Genomic DNA, 7,630 nt, shown 5'->3' on the forward strand with positions numbered 1-7,630 from the left:
AAGGATTAGAAAACCTATTAACTAAGATTTATATGGTGTTAACAAGCATCAATAGACTTGACAGACTCAATATAACAGCATCAATTTTTGGCTTATGTTCMTAGTTCAGTCCTTTAGCTTTTGGCTCTGATCTTCTGCCTAGCAGTAAATTTAGAAGTTCAATTTGAAATAGACGTGATTTAAAAATATATATAAATTCTTGAAACCACAAAGATATCTAAACTGAGAAAGCAAATCCATTCTTACAATGAATAACTGTCTAAGTGCTCCTAAAACAAATATATGCTTGACTTGCAATTTTCAGCCTAATACAGCGCAGCTGAGAGAATTGCCAATAATGCAAATTGCAATGAGGATAACCTGGGCATTATAACCAAGCCTGGAACAAAGCAAGTCAACTCATTGCACTCAGTCTTGGTTCATCATTAAGCCTCACTAGCGACTAACCTTCAGTACATATAAGTACTGAAGAGGGCAATTTGTATTGTTTTGTTCTGGTAATACAGAGAGAAGATAGAGCCTCTTGCTGCTTGTTCTGGAACAACAGGTAGGTTATTTTACTCACTTTTCCATTGACTGCTTCACTACTACTGTTGGGAAATTTGTCACTTATTTTTAAGTACTTATGTTTAGTTACTTAAATCTTAGATGTGCATGTGCTAAGTTTCCTATTTCAGTGAATGTCAAGACTTAGATATCAATTTTAGGTTAGGATAAATCAGCTTATAGAGGCTCTTCACTCCCTAAATAAGTAGGGACTTCAAGTGATTCCCTTCCAGTAAATATCAGTCTTTAATGAGCTGAGATGGAAGACTTTGCTTCTCAGACTTAGCCCATGTTATCAACCTATTTTTTGTTCTCCTGAGAACAAAGTAATTACATCTTAGTGCAATTTTACTGAAGTAACAGAGGTACTTTGGAGTTGAATATGGGTCACTGARTTTAAAATTGATGTTTGTCAAGTAAGGGAAAGGGAAGAGAGTCCTTAAACTTTAGAAACCTTGCCTGGTTCCTGTCAGATTTGTTGAAGAATTCTGTATCAGCCATGTAAAATAGTAAGTGGAAAGCTCATGAGAAAACCAGATGTATCTTTACATATACTTTAATGTCTTGTACATGAGWAAAAGGGTCCCATGGTGGAATAAACAAAATGCTAGGTAACTGTCAYGGAATGAGTGGTGGCGGGGGTGAGTGACAAATGCACTTCACTCGTATGAAAGAAATAATAACAGGAATTATTAATATGGACAATGATTTCATGAGATTCTATGGCAAGGTCACTTATTATTCACTGCATGGAGGCTCAAGATAATACACAATTATCTTGGGATACCCTCCCGTTGGGTCATGAGATTCAGATTGGACCCCCTTGCTTTCCAGGCTCCTTCTGAGAGGAGTCTGGGTGCGGCTGAATCCAATCCTAGTCCCAGACCTGGTCAACGGTTTATGACTGAGGGTGCTTATGTTACAAAGCAAAGTTAAAGAAAGAGAGAGAGAGCAAGCAAGGAAGAAAGAAAGAAAGCGTGCTATATTCRCTTAACACAAATCTGCTGTGGAAAGGAAGATCTCTCAAGGAACCTCGAGGAGTAACCTTGAGAGGCGTCCCTGCCCAAGGGGAGATTCTGGTGTGCAGGCCGCAGCCGTGTCAGGAGAGCTCAAAGGGGCTCTCAGGCTGTCCGAGTATTTATGGAATAAGATGATTGGCTTGTAGTCATATTTTTAACTTCAAAGACTTAGGTTAGTATGTTGGCCTTATCTCCCTGTTTATGATGTAGCCTTGAGGACTGTTTTTGTTAAGTCTCAGTGAGAACAGAAATCAGGACGATGGCGCCTGCCAGAATTAGATCGGTTGCTGGTGGTCAGCARCAAAACAGGGCTGCATGTAAGGTACAGGCTAGGATGAGCTGGGAAAGGAACGTATCCGTCACAGTAACTCCCCCTTTTTGCATTCGTTCTCTTAGAGATAGTCAGCTGCCTTTATTATCCTTTGATGCAGAAATGGATCTTCTCTTCTGGCTACTCAGTTACATAAGCAGCAATTTCTGACAATGTTAGCATTTTGTCTTCCAAATTTTTAATTGGTAGAGCTAAAAAAAGGGAAGGAAAGAAGGTGAAAAAAAAATCAAGTATTTATTTTAGGATTGTGGAATAAGGAAGGGTCTTGTGCAGATCCCTAGTCCAGCCTCCTGTTCAGAGCAGCACTAATTTCGAAGTTAGATCAGCTTGTTCAGGGCTTGATTTCTAAAAATCCTAAAGGAAGTCAAAACTACAGCCTCTCTGGCACCCTGTACTGCTGATAGTGTCATGGCAAGTTTTCTTTTCACATCTACACCAACAAAATATCCATTACTGCAGCTTGTGGTTGCTGCCTCTTCTTTCTCCATAGAACTTAGAGAGGTCAGGTTCTAGCCTCTATCTGAAGGCAACTTCCAACTCCTCTTGAAAGCAGCAATAAGYCCTCCTTTTAGCCTTCCCTTTCCCAGAATTAACAGACTCTACTCTCTCTTCTGGACTGATATCAATTTATCAATAACATTTGTGCAAAAGTAGCCCCAAACTAGACATAGTATTTCAGAGGCAGACATTGTTGTAATCACTGATAAAGTTAGAGTGAACTATAACTACTGCTTTTCGCTTGTCTTCTATGTTGAGGTGACTGGTGCTTTAGATAATTGTCTGTCTTCTGGGTCCAGATGAGAGGAGGATAAGGGATACATTCACTAGGAAGTTTCTACACACAGAAGAACACTGTTTTCTCTTTCTAGATTATCAAAAGAAAGCTCCCTCCTTTTGCTGAGTATGTGACACCCATCATGTGGAAAGGAGAGTTTAATCAGGCCATTAATTAWAAAATTGATAGCCTAGAGCAATTCACAGTAGGTGGGGGAAAAAAAGGGGTTCAGCATTATGAAATCTAAACTCTTTTGTGAATTTGAGCCAAACAGACTTCTGAAAGACCTAGTCSGGGTCGATAACCTAACCTTAGAAATGTCTCCACTCCTGGATGTGAGGGGAGCGAAGTGAGAGTCCCTCTGCCCTACTGCCAGGGCCCCAGACACATCTGACGACAAGTCCTCTGTCAGTTTAAAATATCCCCTGCAGTTTCAGGTAGAAATCCGTCTAGTGTTAGGCTCTGTAATACTGTAGTGTGTCAAAGAGTGTTGGATTCCTATAGGGTTCAAAGTGTTAGTCTTCTGAGAGGAAAAAAAGAACAGTGTTAGTACTTTCTAAATATTTATCTTTGCTCATCAAGTTCTTACTATCCTTCAGAGAAAAAACAAATGGAAAATCCCTGATTCTAATAACAGTTAATTTGCTATAAAATGAATGCTTTATTGACATTGCTCTTATGTGAGTTGGTCAAGTTTTACACACTTAAACGGTATCTGACTCAAAGAATCTATTAATAAATATTGAATAACTCTGAGAATAGCAGTGTGTGGTATGCTAAGTGATTAGAATGTAATATGGCAATTCCATAAACCACATCTTAATCCTTCAACAGGCTTTGAAGTTCTAAAACAGAAGCATTCTCTAGAGCAGTGACCTGACTGCCTACACGGTTCAATGGGAACCTGTTTTTTTCTTTTTTGTTTTGTTATCCTAGGGTATAGGACACTTTCCAGTGCTTATGGAGGTGGTGGGGAAGGGTAAAGCACATATCCCTGCTAGCCTGGCTTTTCCTTAGTAAAGTGAGTGGTGTGCTTCAATTTGATTTAATGATCCTGCTACAGGAAAGAGGTGGGCCAGGTAAGCTCATTTTGCACTGAAAGGCTGAAGGTGTGTGGTTTGCGTTTTGCTTGCTCTGACGCACTGTTTAGGAGGAAAGCTGCTGGTGTTACAAACCCATTCATAAAGGCTTTACTTTCCCCAGTTTTGCTGTTAGAATCAAGCAAGGACCAAAGACAGTAACTGAACTCAACCAAAGACTACATGGGAGAAGAACCGATTCTCCTGAGCACCACTGGTCTTTGAACACTGTCATCCAAAGGCCCTGGCTTATCTCCCTGGGCTATTCTTTGGTACTATTATCCTTACACTGCTCTAGTCGAATAGAACATAAACCCATCCATGCACCTGAGAATTTCACCCTTTGAAGAGCGCCAAAACTGCTGAGCTAGTAGGACACTTTGTCATGACAAATGAAAAGGTGTTCTCTAGCTCTTTCACCTGCTGACTCCTCCCTTTGAAGACTGGCTCAGTCACTTGCTCTACACCAGAWGAGGAGGAGAAAAAAGCCTGGATCTCCCCAGTAGAGCAGGCACTAGGGGATTTTATTATAAGGCTTTGAATTTCTGGGGGTCTCTCTTCCAAGAACCTCTAAAGGACTTTCAGATTCATTAAGCCTCTTGATCCACTTTCATTATTATCCCCTCTTATCTCTAAGAGCATTGWGTCTTAAAGCAAGTGCTGCAGATAAATGACAGCAAGACGGAGAATGGGAGGTGAGAGACCCCCTTTCTCCAGTAGTAGCCACAAGAAAGCATGACTTCGCTGAAGCCCTTTGATGTAATGATCCATATTTTTTACATGAACATGATTTATTAAAATAAATCACATAGCTTTCACATAGCACCATGTGAAAGGTACATGACTTTCCATGATCAAAGGAAATACATGAGATTCTTCAGGCCAAACCAATCAAAAATTAAAATATTAGCGAGTTCTATTTATATTGCAAATACTGGTGAGACTTCAGAATATAAAATAATTGGATAAATGATCTACTTTTCCATGCTCTAAATGTCAAATTTTTAATGACAAAAATCTACAGAAAGAACAAAAAGCAGAGATAAAAAAGAATGCTTGTAGTTCTGTGCCATAATACAGACAGAGAGCATGGATACTATTGTGACAGGGATTACTCAATCATGCTAATCCATGTGTGCTTAGACAGCTGCTGATTCTTGACAAAATTGATAATAGCCCCAGAACATCTCTTCCTTGTGATATACAACACTGCATGGATTGGGAAGTGAATATTCTACAAAGCCCATGATGAAAAGGAAGTATGAATGTCTGGCACAGTCTCGCTGTGGGCAGATGACCAACAGTTCAGAAGCTATTTACTATTCCAAACTGTGCTACTGATTTATGGATTGACCTTGGGAATGATACTTCTGTATCCTTTCCTAGCTTTGCATTATGAAGAGAAGAGTGATTCAGAACTGGATGAAATCATAATGTGATTGAAAGTCAGAAAACAGCCTATTCCCTGTCGTGCCACCCAAAGTATATGTTGTCTTGGCTAGTGGAAAAGGGACAGAAATAGCAGAGGGTTTCTCTCTCATTGTGTAAGTTTATGTTGCCTAGTTTGAAATAGCAGCCACCTCAATTCCTGGCCACCAGGCACTGCTGTAATGACAAATAATAAAAATGATGCATTTGTGACTGTTCAGAGTTTGAGGAAAACGGTGATTCATGAACAAGTACCAAGGCTATTCTTAAGGTGAAAGGAGGTGCAGAATTCACCCTGAAAACTTCCCAGGAAGCAGGAAAGTATGCCTGGTCCTGCTGAGTCCTAACTACTGTGTGATCTACAGCCTCCATCCACCCAGCCTTGGCTTGGCTGTGTAAGCAGGTGCTGCTCTCAGTGCAATACCGCATTCTGTGCATGTTCCCTTGTTCCCTACAAATCATTTAGGGTGAGCCAACAGCCATTTCAGCCTTTCAAAGCAGCTTGTTTTTATTCCTCAAGAAAGAGTTTATAGCTAGAATTTAATAAGCCTGTAGTGCTTTATATTTTGGCAAAAAAAATCTCATTCTGCCCAAGGCAAGCTATGTAAACAAGGGCAGTGATTATACATTCGAATGATGGAATGAATGTGATGTTTATACAGTAGGACAATAGACGGAATATTTCTGATTCAATTGGTGATTATTTGCCATAACCAATGAAATTTTTATTTTAGTGCAATGGGTTCTGACATTTTCACCCTGTAGTAATTGTGCTCACAAATTTGCTATCTCTCTAGCCTATCTATTGGATAGTCTAGGCTCATATTTTCATGCTGTGCCGCAATTAATTTTGAGAGGCTGTAATGTGTGTGGTTTTTTGTTGTTGTTGTTTGTTTTTGTTTTTCCTTCCCCCATAGATTCATTCTATATATTCCCCTCATACCATTTTTCAAAACAATTGAAACTGAACTCTACTGGTACTAGAAAGTAGTGTAAGACAATATTTCTTAGCCAAGTTTAGAAATCTGGCTTTCATCTTCTTTAAATCACACAGGTRATGCTAGCTATACATACTAAAAATGGACACTCAGTGATAATGCCTTTGCCTATTTCCTGTCACTTCTTGTTTACATTTTCATCCCTCTTTTTATCTCTTCTATCTCTTCTGTGTGTTTTTTTAAAATATTCTCTTCCTTTATTCAGTCTTTAGCTAAAAGAAATGACTTGTCTCATTCCAGCATCCCTCTCTCTCTTTTTTTCTTTTCACGTTCTTTAACACATTTTCAGTCTCTAACAATGGAAAGCATTGGAAAGCATAAGAGCCTTAATACGCAACTAAAGAACTTGGAGCCTTTAGTGACAATCAGACTTCCACATTTGCACCAAATGAAAGGTACTTTTTACCAATAGAGAACAAAGCCCTCACTATTGGGCAAATCTAGAAAAGCAGCTGATTTACAGAAGACATAAATGAAGCCAGTTCGCACTTTATTTGCTATGCAATGAGAGAGTAAGGATTTGAGGAAATTACACAAGACACTAAACAATTCCTGGAATATCTCAAACCATGTGTTCCAACTGCAGAGATGATGGAGGCTTCTAGAACATGCATGTTTTTGSGTCAGATGACAGATGCACACACTACTCTTACGAAAAAAAATCAATGTTGCAGGATATTCACTGAATAAATAGTTATTCTCTGTTGATTCATTCCTCTTGTCTAAATTGCTAAAAATTAAATGGGACAAAATAATGGATTTCTAGTGTTTATGAGAATTTTCCACCAAATCATTTTTCTAACCGTCTTGTCACTACTTTCCTATTGCTCTGGGTCAGAAATTTTGGTATTACCTGAAGAAATCTTTTTGCTGCTTAAATGTCACTGTACCTTTCCTGAGTACTGTGATTTCTCATTATTTCTTTTCTTAGCTGAAGTGGTCTTGCTATGTTTCAATCTCTTTATAAGTATCTCTGTTGCCCTTAGAGTGATGTTTTTTCTTTTTGTTTACATGCTAATACGAGGATTCCAATTTTATATTACCTTCCAGATATAGTCCACCAGATACTATCCACAACAGAGTGCTTATGGCCTGCTTTTAAGGATAATTATAAAGAGATTGTCCAAAACTCTGCCTTGTTTTCCTGTTGTTGCTTTATCTCATGCTGAAGGACGAGAGGACTCTTGTTCCTCTCCTCAATTTTGACAGGCTGGAGCAAGACCAGGAGAAGGCCATGAAAATGGTTGCTGTCTCRAAGGAAGGACATGAAAGGGAGGCTGAGGGAGCAGAGAATTTTAGGCTGGGGGAATGGAGGTTCCTTCTCTTTCTTGAGATCCTTTCCTGTACTGCTGCACACCTGAAATTCCTTTTTCTGGCTAACAATATTGGTGGGTGGACTTGTTGTTTTCTCTTCGTTGAAGAGAAACAAGGGTCTTTAGAGGGGTAGTTGGGAA

General features: G+C 39.2%; 1 long non-coding RNA gene across 1 annotated transcript; it reads left to right on the plus strand.

Moving 5' to 3' along the window:
• The first annotated feature begins 483 nt into the window (after window positions 1-483).
• Window positions 484-4,023, plus strand: LOC112956994. The gene is made up of 2 exons (XR_003251142.1): window positions 484-547; window positions 3,875-4,023. It is a non-coding gene; the product is annotated as an uncharacterized LOC112956994 (long non-coding RNA).
• Window positions 4,024-7,630: the final 3,607 nt, after the last annotated feature.

Source organism: Nothoprocta perdicaria, unplaced genomic scaffold (genome assembly GCF_003342845.1).
Source record: "Nothoprocta perdicaria isolate Ctin4 unplaced genomic scaffold, notPer1 scaffold_7, whole genome shotgun sequence".
Classification (NCBI taxonomy): Eukaryota; Metazoa; Chordata; class Aves; order Tinamiformes; family Tinamidae; genus Nothoprocta; species Nothoprocta perdicaria.